This window comes from Strix uralensis, chromosome 14 (genome assembly GCF_047716275.1).
Source record: "Strix uralensis isolate ZFMK-TIS-50842 chromosome 14, bStrUra1, whole genome shotgun sequence".
Classification (NCBI taxonomy): Eukaryota; Metazoa; Chordata; class Aves; order Strigiformes; family Strigidae; genus Strix; species Strix uralensis.
In genome coordinates, this window is record NC_133985.1 from 22863413 (window position 1) to 22882988 (window position 19576).

At 57.3% G+C, this 19576-nt stretch overlaps 1 protein-coding gene across 2 annotated transcripts in view; it reads right to left on the reverse strand.

Moving 5' to 3' along the window:
• Window positions 1–12162, reverse strand: part of FGF1 (fibroblast growth factor 1) — a 29911-nt gene extending 17749 nt beyond the window's left edge. Inside the window, exon 1 of one of the 2 annotated variants that reach the window (XM_074883597.1) lies at window positions 12055–12162. The gene's annotated coding sequence lies outside the window, so the exon portion shown is untranslated. Of the gene's footprint in view, window positions 1–9368; window positions 9972–12054 lie in introns of those variants that run through there. The other variant, XM_074883598.1, reaches the window with a different exon arrangement.
• Between the last annotated feature and the right edge of the window lie 7414 nt (window positions 12163–19576).

The window sequence follows — 19576 nt, forward strand, 5'->3', positions numbered from 1 at the left end:
GATGGGGACTCCCCCCCTGCCCTGGGCAGCCCATTCCAACGCCCAACAACCCCTTCTGCAAAGAAATCCTTCCTAAGAGCCAGTCTGACCCTGCCCTGGCGCAGCTTGAGGCCATTCCCTCTTGTCCTGGCGCTGATTCCTTGGGTCAAGAGACTCCTCCCCCCTCTCTGCACCCTCCTTTCCGGGAGTTGCAGAGGGCCATGAGGTCTCCCCTCAGCCCCCTCTTCTCCAGACTAAACCCCCCCAGTTCCCTCAGCCGCTCCCCATCAGACCTGTGCTCCAGACCCTGCACCAGCTCCGTTGCCATCCCTGCTGTGCTGCAGCGGGCGGCTCACGGCCCAGGAATAACCGGAGTGCCAGGACCAGGCTGCAGGTATCTGCTTGCAGGGACTTTGCATGCTGATGTTAATGTTTTACATGTTTATGGAGTGTCTCCATCCCAGTGCAACTCCTAAGACTCTTGTCCTAGCTCGGCTGAATTTTTAAAAATTACATGAATGCACCTCAGTATACGCAGCTTTCCCCTTTGGAACCTGGCTGGTCCTGGGGCACAAACATCCCCTTCGCACAGCGCTACGTGGGCAGGAAAGGGCTGACCCAAACTGCGATAACATCCCCCAAAATGCCTGATGCTGCCAGTTGCCGTAAGCAGGAGCTGGTCGGCCAGCCCCGAGGCACAGCTCCAGCTCAGCACCCCAAACAGAAACCCTGGGCGTGCAGGGCCCCCCCCAGAAAGGGGTGATGGATGCAGCCGGGCTTGGGCGATGGGACCGAACTGCCAGCTCCACGATTTGGTGAACTGCCCAGCCAGGGATGCCGTGGCCAGGACCCCAACAGGTTTTGTATCTTTTTCTTACAGAGGAGCCATGCGTTCAGCCCCCGCGCTGGGGTGCGGGGTCCCCGCGGAGTAAATGAGCACCCCCCGAGTGCCTGCGGAGTTCACTGCAGTTTGTGTGACACCCAGGCGTGGGCACCCACCGAGGACCGCATCCGCACCAGGGCAGCCGTAAGCTACAAAAACCCCACTGAGAGTTTGGCAGTTGTTAGTAAACTCTTCCCGTCGGTCGGAAGCTTTTTAGAACACCCCACAGCAAAGGGAATATTAAGGAAGGAAAAGGGAGGGTGTTTTACTTGATGTTAAATACTTGTATTTTATGTCCAAGATTTGACGTCCAATTGAAATTAAAATATAAAGGGAGATGGAAATTCCAGTGGAAAATGTACCAAACTGAGTAGTATTCTGTGTAACATCAACATGCCCTGTGAGGATGTGCAGCTGTTAGAGAATTAACGAGTGACCTCTCTGGGGAAAAAAATAATCAGAGTGGGTGAAAGGCAGGGCAGCTTTGGGGAGCTGCCAGGCCACGGCGATGGGAACGGCCCTGCACAAGGTCTGGGGGGGTTGGAAACGTGCGGAGGGGGCAGGGTGCTCCATCTCCTGCTTGGATGGTGCAGGGACGCAGAAGGTCGCGCGTGTGTGACTGTCCCAGGCAGCGCGGATGCGCCAAAAGCAGCTCCGGCGCTGAGCTCCTGTGACAGGCATAATTTTCAGGGGCTTTATGGCGTGCAAAGTGTCGCTGGCATAAGTGAACAGCTTGGATCTGGAGTTCATCTGCTGCTGCACAGACTGGGATTTGTCACGGTAAAGATCTCCCCCTCCTGTCCGCCCGGGCGGCGTGGGATGAGAGCAAACGAGTGAAATGGCTCGCTTGGGGCTCCTGCTCTTGGTCCATGGGCTGAGCACCGATCAGACAAGCTCGGCGTAAAATTTGGGGGCCCCCCTGAGCCAGGGAGCGTGATTGTGCCCTGAAGGTTGGCTTAGAGGCTGGGCGAGCTGCCCGCCTTCATGCCCTGAGCTGGGGATGCCAGGTGGGAGCTACGCCCATGAGGGCAACCATGAACCCTGCATGGGCCACTGCCGGGGCCGGCTGCACTGTGGGGTGGTCACGGCTCTCGCAGGCCCTAGGGAAGGGCCCTGGCTGGGGACAGGAGCACGGTCTGGCAGTGCCAGGAGGAGACTGTGCCTGGCCCTGCTGCCCTGTCCACGCAAAGAGATACACGGGTGGAGGAGGAGGAGGTGTGAGCTCAGCGGGGAAGGGCACGGGCAGCACTGGGCACCGGGAGGTTGTCCCGGAGCAGCGCTGGGGATGCCTGAGGATCCTCTGGGGGAGAAGCTGCCCAGACACGGTGTCTGGTGGTGGCAAAGGGCAGCAGTGGGAGCTGCCGGAGGCGAGCTCAGGCTTGCGGCAGAAATAAGGTCCCTGCCCAGGCGAGCGCTGGCGGGGCTCGTCTGCAGGTGGGACAGGCGGCTTTACTGCTCCAGAGACGTGGGAAGAAAAGATCCGAGGTCAAGGCTGACGCCCAGATTTCGGCTCATGAAGCACAGATCTAAATTAAGAGCCAGAAGCAAGGATAGACTTGACGAGCGTAAGCAAGTCATGAGTCATTTATGAACCGTGTGTCTAGACCGTTGTGGGCAAAGTGCAAATCTCTGGGAGGACAACTCAGAGAGGACAACACCGCTCCAGAAATGAGTCTGAAGGGGACAAAAGGGTTTTGGATGTCACCCTGTGAGTCAGTGGTGCAGAGCTGGGCTGGCACCCTGGGCACAGCAGCCAGCACGGCGCCCGCGCCCTGCAGAACGCTTCATGCGGAAAAGCCCTTTTCTGCCTCTTTTTGTCCTCAGGGTTAGCTGTCCGGCTCGGATGCCTCGGGCTTGGAAGTGCTGCCTATGAGATGTCTGCTTGGTCCATGCCCGGGCAGCTCCATGTGCTGGCCCTAGGCAAGGTCTGGAATGCTGAGGCAGCATGAACCCCGGTAAGGGGGTACGCACCCTGGTGAGGGGGTACCCAGGCAGCAGACACCCTGGTGAGGCGTGCAGGGAGCCCCAGGCTCTCTCGCTCAGTGTGATGGTTTCCCTTCTATGCTCCTCAGCTTTCTGGAACAGCTGTCTTTTTCACATCAGTAAGCGGCCCTGTGTGCAGTGTTATTTCAGTCACCAGATCACTTTAATCGCTGTTTTTCCCCTCGGCTCTGCTCTCATTCTTATCTTTCTTTCTCTGCTGGCACCACGCTGGAGGATGCAGTTTTCCAGGGTGATTTCATCCCTCTTAAAGTGCCTCCGTCTCATCCCGGGAAGGGTCAGACCCGGGGGTTTGGGAAAGCACAAACAGAAGGGGAAAGGGGGCTCTGCTGAATTCACTTCTGAGTTAGTTAAGACCCAGAAGAGTGGGTTTTGTTACCTTATTAAAACAAAGGTTAGGCTTTAAGCTGGACTGTGGATGCGTGGTAAGATGCTGTGCTGGGGTTAACAGAATAATATTTAGCACTGGCTGTGTATTAGCTATTCTTGAAATCCATAAATATTAACCATGGCACACTTTGAGGGCCTGTGTTAGCATTTATCTGCCACGTTCAGCAGCTGGGAAAATGAAGCGATTTTTGTTATGCTGTTTTCCTTAGCGTGTGAGCAAGCTTTTGGAAAGAAAAGAAGGGCTTGTGGCAGCCAGAGGTTTGTTACGTTCAGGTACTCTGCACCCTGCAGACCCGCCCCTGCCTCCTCCCTGGCTGAAGTTCATTGCTGCCTCCGAGCCAGGCACGAAGCGGGAGTCCCCGTCCCTCGGGAGGGCAGTGCCACCCCGCCGCGCCGCGTTAAACACGTTACACTTCCAGCGTTTAGAGTATATAAAATCTGCAAGTCACCGACTGCTTCTGCAACTGCTCTGCAAGGCCTCGGCATCTGCGTTTGTTCTCCAACAGCGTTAAAACAACAGACACTGATGTTGGAAAAAATAGTAACTGCCATTACCAAGAAATACTGAGTGAAGCATCTTTCTCCTTTAACAAACGGGGAGAGCGGGAGGACTGCTGCATTCACAAAGGCCAGACGACATGCCGGGGCACAGATACCATGACAAAGCAATAGTCCCTCTCTCTCGCCGAACTGGTTTTCAACAAATTCTTCTGCAAATAGATTTCTATTGTGAGCCGTTTGAAAGACAAACCCAGCCAGGCCTCCAGCCCAAACGATAATCACTTACAGTTCTGCAGTGGCAGAAAATATATCCAGGATTTCTAAAAATGCCACCCACTGCGTTCGAGAGGGTGATGTGTCGGTACCCAGGGCCAGCCAGGGCAGGGCAGGGCAGGCTTCACCGGGCACCCCCCCCAAATATACGTTCTCATTTAGGGAACATTTGCAAGATGCAAGGCATGTGCTAACGTGTGTCTCAAGGCCCTGGCTGTGGTCTCTCTCAGTCGCACGGACAAACACACCCCGGCACACATCGCTCTTCAGCGTGTTTCTGGTGGCAGCCGGTTCGTATGAAGAAGTTCAGGTCTGGTGGAAAAGCCTCAAACTTCCCTGCTGCAGCTCTGCCCGCGCCTGGGGCCGTGCCCGCTGCCCCTTGCGTTGACCTTCTGCTGGTGAAAGGTGGAAAATGCTTCCCGTGGGTCTACTCCGACTACAAATCCCCAGTGGCCGTGATTGTCCCCGTGGGCTGAGCCTGCGCCTGCGCCGGGGCAGGCTGTGTCAGAGGGATCCCGGGATCCGTCGGGATTTGCCTCCTGGGAATTTGTCTGTGGCTGGTGATAGGTTTGGTTTGACCTGCTGCTAATGCTTGTCTTTCTCCACCATTCCTTGCAACCTCTTATTTCTGAACCCTCATTTGGAAAGAAGTACATTCATTTCACCTAAACTGCTGTGCTTTTGGGGGTTATGAAATTAAGGATGGTTAAAAGGGGAGTTGTTTAACGCAATGGGCAAATGCACTTGGCGTTCCTGCGGTTCTGGGGAGGAAGGTGCTGCTCTGGCAGCTGAGAACCTTGATGAAGGCAGACCCAGCTGTATTTTCAGAGGTCACTGTGCAATTACCCCAAAGTGGTGTTTGAAGAATACAGGGTGAGGCTGACCCCCCCGCTCTGACAGGAGCTGCCCCGGGACCTCCGGGGCTGCCAGGGCTCAGGGCATTGCCAGCCACCTTCCCTGCGCCTTCCTGCAGCCCTTCCCCGCTCCCACGGCCTCTCGTGATGGATTGCGCCCTGAAACGACGCCAGGCTCCGCGAGGCAGCAGCTCTTGCCTGATAATCTTATTTCCTGCCAAGCAGAAGCCAAAAGCTAATAGGAGTTTCTGTAATACACTTGTTCTCCCGTGCATTGATGTCCTCAGCCCCCTTTTATGTCCTCAGCCCGCTCGCCCTCCCGCCAGCGTCCTCAGGGCCATGCTCCCGCCGACGGAGCCGCTTGTGCTCTCGGGGGGGGTGAGACAACTGTCCCCGGGCTCTGCCATCACTGGCCCCCTGAACGGAGCAGAGGTTTGTGCTGGCTGCAGCTGGCGTTGGCACCCAAAGGTGACACCAGTGTTTGGGAAGTGGCGAGTCCAGGGAGCCTGCGAAGGTCAGAGAGATCTGGGCTTAGAAAAGGCCACCGGAATCGTGCTGCTGGTGCAAGTCTGCTGTTTTGTTAAGGGCAGAAAATCACAGAATCCCAGAATCATCCAGGTTGGAAAAGCCCTTGAAGCTCCTCCAGTCCAACCATGAACCTCACTCTGACCGTTCCCAACTCCACCAGATCCCTCAGCGCTGGGTCAACCCGACTCTTCAACCCCTCCAGGGATGGGGACTCCCCCCCTGCCCTGGGCAGCCCATTCCAACGCCCAGCAACCCCTTCTGCAAAGAAATCCTTCCTAAGAGCCAGTCTGACCCTTCCCCAAGCGTAGTTTATCTGGCTCTTAAAGGGGTGCTTGCAGCTCACTTTGAAGCTGTGGGTGGTGGAGAAGGTGCCTTTTCACCCCTCTTCCTACACCTAAAGCATCCTCAGCTGTTTGCGAGGAGACCCGGGGGTGATGGGTGGGGGTGCCTGGTGTCCCACAGGGACCAGCATCTCCAGTGCACACGGAATGGGGCGCCTGGCCCCGAGAGGGTCTCTCTCACGTAGCCAAGCATGCTGCCAGCTTGTAACTGGCGCCTGGCAGTGGTCTCAGTTGGAGCCTGCGGGACATGGGACATTACAGCTGCCCCCCAGGATGCACACACCTCCTCAGGGACACGCCAGTCTGCAAGGCCTTTGCTGAGCACCTGAAAATGGACGGGCTCTGGTCCAGCACCACGTGAACTGCCTGAACTGAAGAGCCAGGGCTCGGTGGGACGGCGGGTCCCCAGCCCACGCTGCTGCCGGCTGTGCTGGCTCTGGCCAAGCTGGCAGCAAACACTCCTCCTCGCCCTGGAGAGCCACACGGCCACTTCCCACAGCAAACAAGTGCTGGAAAACTGTTTCTGTCCTGCGTGGAGGAAAATCACCCCGCACCCGCTGGCCCAGCGCGATCCTAGCATGTTTGGCAAATTGAGGCAAATATTTGCAGACAAAAAAAGACTCAAAGGGAAGAGCCAGGACTGACCAGTGCTGGATAAAGTGAGTAAGAAATAACCCTTCATTCCCATCCCGGGGTTGCAGAGCTGAGGGGAGAGTGGTGCAGTGCAGGTGGGGGGTTTTACTGCAGGGGATGCTGAGGAAAATCATGCTGCAATGCAGCCATGTGGTCCTGTGGCAGGGCAAGAGGAGGGTGTGCATGGCCGCCCCGGCACCCTCGCCAGCAGCACCCACAGCAAACCTCGTCTGCAGGGTGGGCCTGGGCACCCCGAGAGTGGCTGCAGCCCTGAGAAGCCAGAGCCTCCTGCTGCCAGCCCCGGCTCCATGGGCAGCACGAGATTGGGGCTGGCTCCATCACCAGCTCGCAATTATCACACTGTTAAAATGAAAATCGGTGATTGCTTCCTCATTGGAAAGTTACAACTTTCTTTTGCTAATTACTACCCTAAATCTAGGCTTATTTCCTGTTGAAATGTGTGTGCTTGTGGTTCAGGATTGCACAGTCTCTTAAAAGTCCTTCTTGGGGTCTCCTCCCCCAGACTGTGGCTCACACAGATACGGGCGGGCTGAGCAATGGATGGAAGTGTTTGCGCTTTCGTTGGGTTCCTGCGCTAATTAGGGGCCACATCCAGCACCCGTGAAAACTGCACCCGGCTGAAAGGAGGCTGATGCCTGCAGGGAAGGGGCAGTGGCACTTCCAAAATGACCCTGGGAATTTCCCTGCGACGGGCAGACATGGCCGCGGTGGGGAGGAAAAGCTGGGAGTGCACTGGAGCGGGAAAGGTCCTTCTAAAGTGCCAAGTTCTGCTATTTTTTTTTAATTTCTGACTTGGCGTCAAAGGGAAAAGAAATATTTAAGAAGGTGCTTGAAATTCTGGTTTTGGTCTCTTCTGTGAGCGCATCCTTGGAAGCACATGGAAACAAGAGGGAAGAGACTGAAATAAAACGGCCGCGGCTGTTATCCTCACGGGCCTCCTGACTTGTTCTAACTCCTCATTACAACCCTGCTCCGAGCTGCGAACTGCTCTCCAAGCCAAACCAAAGATGCCAAATATAAAGACAAATTGCTGCAAACTCTAATTGCCCCGGGTGGGCGGGCGCAGGTGCTGTGCATGGCCGAGCCCCCGCACGTCCCCACCGCTCCCCTGCCACCTCCCCCAGCGACTGGGCTCATTCGTGCCCTTCAGCCAAGGGGAAAAATCCCCGTGAAGCCGAGGCAGGGAGGCACAGGGCTAACAGCTCCCCGGGGCCAGGGGTCCCGGGCGGCGCAGGGCTTCGGCTCGAGGAGCAGCGGGCAGGAGCTGAGCCACGCAGCTGACAGGGAACAAAGTGGAAGGAGCCGGAGCCAGCTGCGTGATGAGCTGCCTGGGTTGGGAGGAAGATCAAGGTCTCAGGAGTGGGAGGAAGGCCAAAGTCATTTAGGGAGCTTGGGAGGGAAAGTCTATCCCCTGGGCGGGGGTGGAGCTGGGAAGGAAAGTTTATCCAAAGGGCTTGCAAAGCTCTGGGTCTGGCTGGAGACCTTGGTGGACCCGAACTCTTTCCAGCCCTAATCCGACGTGCGTGTTCCTGCGCATCCCGGAGGAAGCGGGGCCGACCCGCTGCGGCAGCGAGAACAATTGGACATTGTGCTGCTGCCTTATCGCCACCGAGCCCAGGCCTGCCCTTAGACCCGATTAAACTTTAGACCCCCGTTTGTGCAGAACTTCCCATAAGTCTCGCGCACTCCCCGATTGCCACAGGCGTTGGGAGGGGCCTGGGCTCCGCGATACCCCCATTAGCAGCCCGGCTCCCGGCCCAGGGTGATGCTGGGATGCTGCTTTCACTGGAACTGGGAGCAAACCCGGGAGCAGGGGGCTGGCGAGGTGATGCTCCCCCCTGGGGTGCCCACAGCAGCCACCCAGAGGGGTGGGGGGGTGCTGGGGTGCGCTGGGGGGTACCGGTACCTCTGAGCGATGGGCAGGACTGGGGGCAGCAGCTGGTGCACAAGACCCTGCAGCACCTTCGACGTCCCACCTGGGCCGCAGGGGTTGCGCCCGCTGCTCAGGCTCTGAAGGCCCTGGTCAGGGTGGGGGGTGGGTGCCCAACGCGGGGTGCTGAGCTGGCTCAGGGGTGTCACTGGGCATCCAGTCAGGAAACCAGCCAAGCGGTACAAAATTAATTTAACCCGCTTTTCTTCCATCTTGTCTTGTTCAAACCTTGCTTCTGCTCGTTTTCTTCTCACCTCCCTCACCAGCATTTCCCAGCCTGGATCCTGACCCCAACTGGAACCACCCGTCCCAAATGCTGCTGGGACCCGGGGCCTCGGGAGCAGCCCAGGAGCCCCTGAGCCAGAGGAGCAGGAGGAGGAGGAGGAAGAGGAGGAGGCAGTGATGCTCAGCGCTTACCCCTTTGGGCAGGAAAAGGTTGGAGGGAGCAGGGGTTGGCTACGCATAATTAATTCTAGTAAGATCTGAATTTATAAAATCCTATGCAAGTCAAAAAATATTTTTCAGTAGGACTTGGGTGTCTGGCTAGAGTAGGCCCAAGGACTTCTTTTTTCTTTAAGGAAACTTTTTTTTTTTTTTCTATCAAAACCGAGGCGTTTTATCATGCTGTGTCACTTCAACAAACTCCCTATTTGTTTGGGGTTTTTTTAATGGTCCAAATATTGTGTTTTGTAATTGAAATGTTTTTATATTCCAATTCAAACTCTGATCCAGGCTCCTGCCCAAGCTTTAGGTTAATTGGCAGTAATTTTGCGATTGCAATTTGCAGTGACGCTCCCGTTTTTCAAGCCCCTCCTCTCCCACCCACTTGCAGGGTTTGGGGGTTTTGGGCCAAGCCGAGGTGGGGGAGCTGCACCCTGACACCCTAAAGCTGGCCCTGGAGAGGGGTCCTGTCCCCCTGCCCCCCCCCCCGCCCCCGGGCTGTGCCGGCATCCCGCGGGGAGCCGGGGGGCTCGCAGGACACGCGTGGGCACCCCGGTGGGCTCAGCCCCCCCCCACCCCCCCGCGGCACCTACCGCGGTTCTCCCGGCTGCGGCTCCGCCGTGTCGAGCGCAGGGAGAAACGGGATCGAATAAAGCCAAAAAAAAAAAAAAAAAAAAATTAAAAACCGATGATGATGATGATGATGAAAGCTGCCTCGCGGCGGCAGGAGGGTGCCGGGGGGGAAGGAAGGGAAGGGGGAGGCGATGCTCGATCGCGGCTGCGCCCCCGGAGCGAGCGGCACCGGTCACCTGCCCGGCGGCTGCCGGCGCTGCCTGCGCTGCCTGCGCTGCCGGCCCCGCTGGGTCAGCCCCGCGGGCGGGGGCTGCTGTCGGGCCTCCCATCGCCGGGGAAACAGCGGACTGCGGCGCAGCAGGGTCAGAGGGGAAAAAAAAAAAAACCAACCAAAAAAACAAAACGAAAAAATCCCTCAAAACCCCCAAAAAACCCTCCCCCAAAAAGCTGGCGGCCAAGCAGGGTTTCTTTACTGGCTTTCCCATCCCCATCCCTGTGCTCCGTGCTGTTCTGTGCAAGCGCTGGTTGTTTCAGGGCCCTCCCGGGGAAGGTGATGGACCCCCCGATCAGCTCCCGGGTGCACCCCACCAGCGGGGCTGGGGGCTCTGCCCAATGCCGAGGGATGGGGCCTGGGCAGCTGGGACCCGTGGGACCTTGCCGGGTGCTGGCACCAGGCTGGGGGCTGGGGAGAGCTTGGCTGGAAAAGCCGAAGCGCTCTGGAAAGGGTGGCCAGCCCGAAAAAATACAGCCCCGGCTCCCCAAGGACGGGGCCGTCTAGCCAGAGCTTGGGCTTGGTGCCGCTGCCAGGGCCTTGGGCTCGTGGGGACCCTGCGGTGGGTTTGTGGGGTGCCAGACCATGGTGGGCTCATGGGGTGCCAGCAGTGGGCTTGTGGGGAGCCCACAGTGGGCTCACAGGGTGCCAGACTGTGGTGGGATCATGGGGAGCCTGTGGTGCGCTCATGGGGAGCCCATGGTGGTCGTACGGGGAGCTAGCAGTGGGCTCATGGGGTGCCAGACTGTGGTGGGCTCATGGGGAGCCCATGGTGGGCTTCTGGGGTGCCGGGTGCCAGACCATGGTGGACTCACGCTGGGCTCGTGGTGGGCTTGTGGGGTGCCAGCAGTGGACTTGTGAGGTGCCAGACCACAGTGGGCTCATGGGGAGCCCATGGTGGGCTTGTGGGGTGTCAGACCATGGTGGGCTCGCGGGGCGCAGGCCGTGCGGCGTGCGGAGGCTGCGGGTTGCGGCGCGTTAGCTGGCTGCAGTGTTGGAGAAGCAAGTGCCGTGACTTCAGAGCCTGGCCCGCCTCCACGGCTGCTTTGATGTGGTATTTAAGCTGCGTTATCTAAGGCTCGCTTAGAATAGGCTTTTAGTCCTGGCTCACACAGAGCCTGTATGTTTGGACAGGCAGTCTGGGCTGAAAGCGTACTGAGCCCAGACGTTTTGATAAAAACACATCCTAGCTGGGTGCGGTTAACAGCAGCTCGTGGGGACGGCTCCTAAAGCATCCAGCAGCACCGGCACACTCGGGGCCTTTCTAGCATGAGCATGTCAATATTCTTTTTTTTTCTTTCAGTTTGAACAAGCTCACATAAGATTTCCTCCTGCTATTTCAGCCACATTGAAAATAGAAAGAAAAAATGAGAAAGCTCTAGCCAAACATTTCTGAACCTCAAAAAAAAACAGCCCTGGCTTTGGCCCGGGCTTTCCTAGCTGAGAGGCATTGGGGTTGTCAGGGTGTGAGGAATATTAGGAAACGCTGCTCCATTTTCTCACGCGAGGCAACGTCCCCCCTGCGCTGAGAAGCGCCTTGGCCAAAGCCCAGATGCTGCTGGCTCCACGGCCCCCGGGGCCCTGCTGCTGTGCGGGGAGGGGGGTCACTGCCTTCACAGCCAGCTCGGCCTCCTCCCGCCCTCCCCAGTTATTTATGAGTCCCATAAATAACATCATACACTTCTTGGGGTTGTTTGGAAGCACAGTGAATAATTAACCATCCAGCCGCTTTCTGCCCTGAGGAAGCAGGAGGTGCTTCTCTCTGCCGGGTCCCAGCCGCACGCAGGCAGTGCCTGTGCGGGCAGCCGAGCGTCCCCTCTCCCCCCCCCAAACCACCATTGTGCAGCAGAGATGACTTAGGCAAAACTTTCTGCACGCTTCCAACGAGACCCACAAGATCCCCCAGGCCCCAGGCTTTGGTTTCATCCCTCTCGGGGCTGTATCGCTGAAATGCCTTAGCGAGTGCTGCTCAGCCCAGTTCAAGCTGGGAGCAGCGCTGAGGAGGAACGTGTCCCCCTCCTGCCTCCCTGCCTGCTCCCTGCCTCTGAGCCTGGCGAGAGGAAAAAGAAACCCCACTTGTTCCCCCAGCCCACACACCCATCTGAGCCGGCAAACTTGGCCAGGAGTTCAGGTCCGTGCGTTGCAGATTATTTGGGAAGGGGTCGCAAAGCCCCCGCGGGCCCCGGCTCTGCCAGGACACCGTGCCCGGGGTGGGGGGCACTGGGGGATGCTGGAAGGGCTGCTCGCTTGCCGGGTTGGGGTGCACGGGGCTGGGTGGTGATGGTGGCACCGGCGCAGGCAGCAGCACCGTGGGAGCAGCAGGGAGGCTGATGCTGCTGGGGGTCACCCTGCCCCTTGCCCCGTTCCCTGGGGGGAGGCTGAGGAAGCTCCCGGAGCGACGCTCACCCACACCCGCACGCCCTCGCACCACTCACGGGCGGCTCCGGAGCAGGGCAGCGTCCCTCGGACGGACACGGGCACTGCCGCGGCTGGCAGCGCGGGCCGCCGCTCTGCACCCCATAGGACGAGGAAGTATGGATAATCTGTCGCCTTGCTATTTTTTTCCTCTCATGTGATCTTGTTTTTGGACTGCTATTTTGGGGCTGGACTCCAGCCCAGGTGAAAGACGAGGATTTAACCCAGTCTGCCTCCCCCCCCACCCCGAGGGCCTTGCAGGACCTCTGCCTGCCCGCCCGCAGGATGGGGTTAAACCCCACTGCTGGCTCACTGTCCCGTGTCCTCCCCAGCCTTTTCCCTCTCTTGCTGCAAAGCCCTTTCTGTCCCCAAGCCGTCTGTGCACTCAGGGGACAATGGCAAACGGGCTGCAGTGCGGAGGCCATGCCCAGCTGCCCCTCTGCCCTGTACCCGTGGGCACCCCCTGCCCTGTGTCCCCCAGGGCTCTTGCTGTCCAAGTCTCCCCAGCACTGTTTGCCCTTTTTCTGCTCATTTCGCCCCCCCCCCCCCCCCCCCCCCCCCTAAACAGCCCGTCAGGAAGCTGATGGGAGATAAGTCCATTAAAAAAAACGCTCGCAGCTTGCAGCAGCCTCGACATAAACCATTGTGAGGCCTGACCCCGCGAACTGCTCATCGTCCCCCACCAGTGCTTGGAGGAGATGGGTGTGCACAGATATGGGGGGGTGGGGGGCTGCTGGGGGTCCCCCCCACAACATGCTGGAGGCCAGAGGCCGTGCCCCAGCATGCACAGGTCCCTGCCCTGGGGCCTCCCAGAGGAGACAGGTCCTTGGGGACATCCTGATGACTCCAGCCCCTGGCAGGGCTGATTATTTTTATCCCATTTATGTCCTTCAGCCCCCCCAGGTGAAGGCTGAAGGGTGGTGGTGGGGAAGAGCAGCCCGGCTCGGTGGGGGTCAGGAGTGGGGTACGAAAGGGGTGCCTGGGATGTGACACCACATCTGGCTGGTCCCCACACACACGTGGACACATCTGTGCCCTTTCGCGGTGGGCGGCAGGAGGAGCAGATGCTGTCAGGGAGTGTTTGGTTGCTGAAATTGGGTCTTTGGGTGAAAAAAACTCATTAAAGTTTCTGTGCTGGAGGCCAGAGGTGCCTGTGGAAGGGGCTGATCCCCCTGGGCACTCTCCCTGCTGTGTAGGCGGCGCAGGGCGGGGGAGAGACGTGTGTGCATGGACACACCTTTGCCCAGACAAGCCGGAGTCTCAGAGAAACCTGCATTTCCCTCTCCCTAGGAAGTGTCCCAAGTGTAGCTGTGGAAGAAGCCAGTTTTGGCAGCCAGCGTGGAGCTGCACAGCCCCGCGGGCAGGTGGCACACGGCAGCACGGGCCGGGTACAGGATGGGACCCACGGTGTGAAACTTTAATCAGAGGTAGGTGTTTGGTTTACAGAGAAGTGAGTTATTCCAGATTCATGAAAAATCCAGGTCGAAAACATATAAACGTAGAAGGATAACACATAAAATTACTTTCTTTTTCCAGTTTTATTAACCGTTTTTCTGTGAAATGAGGAATTGCTCTCTGACACCTACTGAAGGCTCTGTTCTCTTTTCGGGGGGACTCTTGCTGTACGAACACCACCGGGGTAGAAGCTTTTCTTTCGCACTCTCAGCAAATTAACGCTGGGTTTGTGATAACGGTGTAGAAACCAAAAGCACCTGTGGAGCCCCTTGTCCCCTCTGGAACCGTTCCGGGCCGGGGGAGGGCTCAAGGGGAAAACAATTACTGTATAATTTTAATGATTTTAAAGAAGGGATGAAGGAGGCGACCGAGCAGAGACACTGCTGCAGGAGAGGGAGGGGCCGCCAGGGGGCGCCGCGGGGCCGCAGCTGGGCACAGCTGGATTGGGGGCGCACCGCTGGGGGATGCGCTCAGCTGGGAGCCGGCAAAGGGGGGACTGCGGCACAGAGGGGAACGAGCGCTGCTGGGGGGCACAGCTGGAGCTCAGCACAGCTGGAACTGGGCACAACTGGAGCAGCTGTGGCACATCTGGCAGCCGTGGAGCATACGAGGCCCACACAGGTGAGGCCACTGGTGGGTGGCAGCACCCGCAGCTGGAGCACATCTGGGTGGCAGCAGGGTGGGCAGCTGTGGCGCAGCGGGCACAGCTGGCACTGCGCACATCTGGCGGCACCCCCGTGGGCCCAGGACCCCGTTCCCACCGCTGCCATGGCTCCGGGCTCGTGTTTGCCCCCGCAGTGACGGTGGCCGCAGGTGGTGCCAGGCCTCTGCCCGCCCACTGCGGCTGCGGCAGGCAGACTGTTCCTCATCAAGATCGTCCCACTCACCCTGATTTCTGTCAGAACCAGCCGCTCTCCCACCCAGACACGCAGTCGGGTAATTTTGTTTGTCTTTCCCGTGGTCTCGCGCATCGCTCTCAGTCCCCGCTCGTTCGCCAGGATCCCGCCAGCCTTTCCCAGTCACCGTTTCCCAGGAGGGAGCACCCCCTCCTGAAGAATGACTCCCATCCTTTGTTCGTTAACAGATGACCTTATATATTGAAATGAACATTGTTTACTTGCGCTCAGCACTAGTTTGGAGTCAAGAGCTGATTCCCAGAGGACTCTCCTGGATACACTAACCAAATGAGGAATCTTCTCCTGTAATTACATTTCTGGGACAGCAGACATTTTTGATTCATTTAATATGTGCCATGTTGCATTTGTTGCAAATCAGATATGTAACAGAAGCCCTGTTACCTTAAAAGTACTGCTATTATCAAGTACTGACTTAATTATGGTTTTATCTAAAAATAGATCAAGTTAGCTTGACAGAACCCATTTTTCCTACTCCTCCGCCACCCGGTGTTGTTTCCTCCTTTCACAGAATCACAGAATCATCTGGGTGGAAGCTCCTCCAGTCCAACCATGAACCTCACACTGACCGTTCCCAACACCACCAGATCCCTCAGCGCTGGGTCAACCCGACTCTTCAACCCCTCCAGGGATGGGGACTCTCCCCCTGCCCTGGGCAGCCCATTCCAACACCCAACAACCCCTTCTGCAAAGAAATACTTCCTAAGAGCCAGTCTGACCCTGCCCTGCTCCATCAAGCCCAGCATCAATCAGCTGCCACAGCCTTGTCCCGAGCGCAGCACCGAGCTGACAGGCCGCTGCTGCCAGGAGCCCACAGGCACCTTCACTTTTCACTCCTTCCAGTCTTCCAAAATTTGCTGACTATAAACGCAAAGAGCCCGGGAGGCTCCTCAGGGCTCAGATTACCCGGCTCAGGCTGCTTTTAACCTGCCTGACTTTGGGAGCCGCTGACATCCAGGTAATTCCTGCAGGCAGGGAGGTGGTGCATTGCCCGCTGCTTCTTACAGCTGCACTTGTAGCTGCTTTTGTTTACAAACCCCACCCGAGGTAAGGCCCGTAGCTGCTATCTGCTCGTTATCATCCCTCTCCTCTTCCCTCTGATCGTTGTGTGGTTGCCATAGCTGTTGGAGCTGCCCCCGCTTCCGCAGAAGGCGAGCCAAGGCAGCTTTCTCCCCGCCTGGGAAACTGCTTTGTTAGCCTGAGCGGCGGCGGTCCCCGGCAGAGCTGGCTCTGAAGGAAGGGTGGAAAAGTCCCGTCTTGGCCCCGTCAGAGCCTGCGTCGCTGGAGCCGTCCCGACTGGTCCCTGCGCTGAACCTCTGCTGGGGGTCATGGTGCTGAGGCCACAGGTCCTGGGCTGCAGGAAAACGCGGCACCGGGGAAGAGCTGCCATCCCCAGACATGTCCCGTGCCCTTTCCCACCGCTTGCCAGCATCTCCCACCTGGTGAGAGGGGGCGGCCGCAGGCTCCTCTGGCTTTGGGAAGGGCTCGTCACGCAGCAGCCGCTTCCAGAGCTGCACGAGGACCTGCCCAGTAGTGCTGGTCAATTCTTGCACTTAATCTTTGAGACATTGGTATTTCTTTACTTTCTCCCATGCTGCTTCCACCAGTGATGCTGATTTACTTCCATACTTAATTGTGGCATCTACCACCAGAGCTTCTTCCGCTTTGACAAATACCAAGTCCGGTTTATATAAATTATTTTGTTCATCTATTAGCAATGGCTCTTGAACTACTACCCTTTCTGTCTTTTTGACCTCTTCCACCATAACAGAGCTGGTTATGTCTCCTGATTCCAGCAGCCCGTACTGCTGGGGCAGTATCCAGTGGTGACGAGGATGTTCCCAGGGGAGCACCGTGGGGCCATGCTCTGCCACCTTCACCCAGTCGGTGAGCTCCAAACTCCCCCCGGCACCCAGCCATCAGCCCCACACCCAGGACAGCGGCAAACGTCTTAAAATGCATTTTTATATTTTGTATTAACACATCTGGAAAGCGTGTGATGCCGATCACTAGCCCCACCACGTTCATATTTGACTGACTGGTTTTAATTTTATTTCCCACATGTTTGACAACGGAAATAAGATTTGTCTTTCCTCATTTTGGCGTAAGCGGGCTGCGGCCAGCAGGGCTGCGGTGCTGGCGGGGCTGTGGGTGCTGGGTGCAGGCACTGCGGGGGGGCCGGGCCCGGCAGGACCACGCCAGAGCCCGGGAGGTCACACGGATGTTTGGAATTGAAGGAGCCCGGCTCTCCGTACGCATGTCACTGGTTGATATTTCTTTTGCTTTGCTGCCTTCTTCTTTGCCTTGGGCATGCAGGAGGGGAGGGAGGGCAGCCTGGGGATGCTCTGCTCATTGCGGCATTGGATTTTCTGATCTGAACCCCAAGAAGAAAACAAAACTGGGGCTTCAGTGTCTGGGGGCTGCTCCAGGAGATACCTCACTGCCCAAAATCTCCAAGAATTCCTGATTTTGTCTTTGTCAGCTCAGCCACTTGTGCAAATAGTGTTGGCCAGGGCTGGCCACACAAAGCAAGGTCGATTATAAGCCATTCTCCTGGAACAGAGGCACTTGGAGCCGGCACAAAGGAATCTCTGTGTCTCCCCTTCACTGGCATCCTGGCAATTAACCCAGAAAATCGCAGCTCGCCCTCCTCTCGGGTGCTGAGTGTGGGGCTGTGCAGTGTGCGGGGGGCGGCTGTCCCGGCCGGGGGGGGTTTGGCTGCACCAATGTCCGACTGGGAAGTATGGAATGAATGAGGAACTCGCCCGATTCCACAAGCAAGAAAAATCATTTGGGTTTTCACACTGAATTATTTTCAAGAAATGTATGTCCACAAGACAGCAGGAGTCACCTTGGATCAAATGTGGGCAACCTGCCGTAAACATTGACATGATTTTTTGGTGCATTTGATTTTTCCCCCCCAAAAAATTCAGGCAAAACCTCTGCGCTGTGACCTAATGCCCGGCAACGATGGGTCCTACGTGGCCAGGCCGAGATACCTGTGGGGGGTACCCGAGATACACAGGGCTTGCTCCAGACCTTGGCCCCTGACTGGCCGTGCTCCACAAGCCCTCCTCTCCTGGGCTCAGCCCGCAGAGGTTGTGGCCAGCACGCAGAGCGCGCAGAGGAGACGTGGGTGCAATCGGGGAGCCGGTCCCATCCCCCTGGAACGATGTGTCGGATGCTGCAGCCAGGGCCGTGGGGAGCCTCCAGCAGTGCTCGGCCGGTGGAAGCCCTGCCCTGCCCTGCCAGGCTGCTGCTGGAAATAACGGCCTGTCTGGAGCGAAACATCGGCGCCGAGGGAAGGGTTTGGTGAGTCAGATAATCTGCAGGCAAAGGCTGTGACAGTCCGCTTGAGTACGCCGTGGTACTATTGTTATAAAATATGATAATTGCATGCCCAGACTGGGCCGATGTACTTGCACGGGGAAGTGCTCTTGAATAATTAAGAAATATTCTGTATTCAATTTGCCGCTGTGCTTCCTACAGATCAAATTAGTGAGAGATGAATTCAATTTCAAAGTCATTTCTAAAATCTTTGGGTTTGTTCTTTTGAAATTTTTTTCCATTTCATTTTTTACTGTGTAAAGTCACAGGAAAACCTCACTGCAGCTAATAAAGACATAATGAGCAAGAAAATTAATGATACAAAACTGAAGGCAATGGGGAAGAATGTAAGTCATACTTAAACAGTGTTGTAGAAAATAGAGTTCACTTGAGTCCAATCCACTAGGAAACAAATATTTAATTGTACAGTAAATAATGTATTTTTAGTTTAAGAGAGGCCCGTTTCAAACCCCATCTCACAAGCCAAGTGAATATAAACAGGCGTGCAACCTGGCTCGCAGAGACCTCACGCCCTCCTGCGTCCCACCACAGGAAGGGGAAAGCAAAGAAACCCAAACCGGAGAGGAACAAGCAGGGCCAGACTCATTAATCAGGAATTGTTACTGGTTTCAGCAGGACGGCTTTGCAGGGAAAGGGGCTGCTGCTCTCCCGGGAACTCGAGTGAGAAGCCGCAGAGGAGTGGGATTGGAAAGAGGAGAGTTGTACGGGGACGGGCACCTCGGTGCTGACCCCGGGAGGCTGACCCTCAGCTGGGCTGCACGTCTGCGCTGTGGGTGTGGGCAGGGTGGGCAGCAATGCCCGCAAGACCTCCCGGGGCTGCCGCGGGGCTGCTGCGGGGCCAGGAGCAGGCAGGGTGGGCAGCGATGCCCTCGGGACCTCCCGGGGCTGCCGTGGTGTCCTGCGTGCCCTTGCAGCAGGTAACAGATGAGGAGCTCTCCAGTCGCTTAATGTTTTTAATAGCAAACGGAATTGCTCCCAATCATCAGTATCTTATCTGCACGTTTCAAGGGCACGTCCTCTGCAAACGCTGCCGTGAAAGTAAACACGGTGCCGCGCCGGGGTTTTGTGCGCCAAGGTGAATACGAGGAGGTGGATCTGCTTACTGCGGCTCTGCCCCGAGGGCTGCATTGGCTGGGGTGTCCTGTGCAGTGTGAGAACACTTCATGCCATAACCTTGAACAGGTGAAATACATGATTGAAAAATAATTGAGATGACGAGGATAATTTTGTTCTGCTCCCAGAGCAGCCCGCCTCCTGTGCAGCTTCAGTCCCCTTGTCCCCGAGGCGCACGGTGAAGCCGCCGCACCGATCTGTGGGGACAGGCAGGGTTTCTGGCTGGGCTCTGTGTTTACATGCTGACACAGTAAAAGCGGGTTAAGTGAGGCGCCAGGATCCGGCCGTGCATCTGCTGCCAGCATGGCTGAAACCACACCGTCAGTCCTCACCCATCTCCCTGGAGAGCTCTGGGGTGTAGAGAAACGCACCGCCACAGGTATCGGTACTTTACTGGTCCTTATGCCTCCCCACAATCAGTTTCACACAACTGGGTGTTTTCTGTGGCTGTGTCCCACCCCACGCTGCTCCATGGGGGCTGCTCTCCCACACGGCCCTCTGAGTTCACAGGCAAAACGCTTTCACCGGGAGCAGACGCGTCCCCCCAGATCACTCCTAGTGCCACGGGGTGGTCCCCGTTCCCCACCTGCCACGAGCCCCCGGCTGTGGGCTGCTTCTGCGTGATGCTGAGGAGGGAAGGCAAGCTTCAGCCTCTGATCCGCTCCGCTCGGAAGAAGCCGCCTCCCTGGAGCAGGACAAAACATCCTTGAAT